General features: G+C 34.1%; 1 protein-coding gene across 2 annotated transcripts in view; it reads right to left on the bottom strand.

Moving 5' to 3' along the window:
• LOC119590805 overlaps window positions 1-580 on the bottom strand; it is a gene marked incomplete at its 5' end in the record, with an annotated part of 14,711 nt that overhangs the window by 769 nt on the left and 13,362 nt on the right.

Here is a 580-nt window from a genome sequence, read left to right as displayed (position 1 = left end):
GGAAAACGATCTAAAGATACACAAAAGAAAAAGAAAAATGCAAAATCATAGCGGAAACATGCAAATTATATATCTGTTCACTATTTTCAATTAGACAAAAAGGAATTAAAAAAAAAAAAGGGAATATCTGCCCCTGAGACAAGAGTACCAGTGATTCCACAAAGACTCAGAAGCATGCATCCAGGACCAACACCATGTGCCAAAGAAATGCATCTACACTTTTTGGAAGAGGTTTTACTTGTGTAAATATTAAGTTTTGTTCAAAGTGTTTGCAAGAGGCTTAGGAATTCCTTAAATGTATAAAGGAGTGGCTATGAGTTCATCAAAGAGAGATACTTGTCCTCATACAATGAAGGTACCAGTTTTAAACCAAGTTTCTTTGCAATACTTGGGACCTCTTCAGTAAAATTATAAAAAAAAATTCAAGCTATTAAATGAAGTCTTCCTGAGACATCTAAAAATACAAAACAACATATAAAATTCTAAAAATATTCATTGGAATGGCTGTGGAAGGCAATACTGCACTTCCTGGTGGAAGTAAAATCTGACCTAACTCAACCCTGTTGCACTGGGTTTACTG

Source organism: Penaeus monodon, chromosome 27, assembly GCF_015228065.2.
Source record: "Penaeus monodon isolate SGIC_2016 chromosome 27, NSTDA_Pmon_1, whole genome shotgun sequence".
Classification (NCBI taxonomy): domain Eukaryota; kingdom Metazoa; phylum Arthropoda; class Malacostraca; order Decapoda; family Penaeidae; genus Penaeus; species Penaeus monodon.
This window is presented reverse-complemented; position numbering and strand designations above follow the sequence as displayed.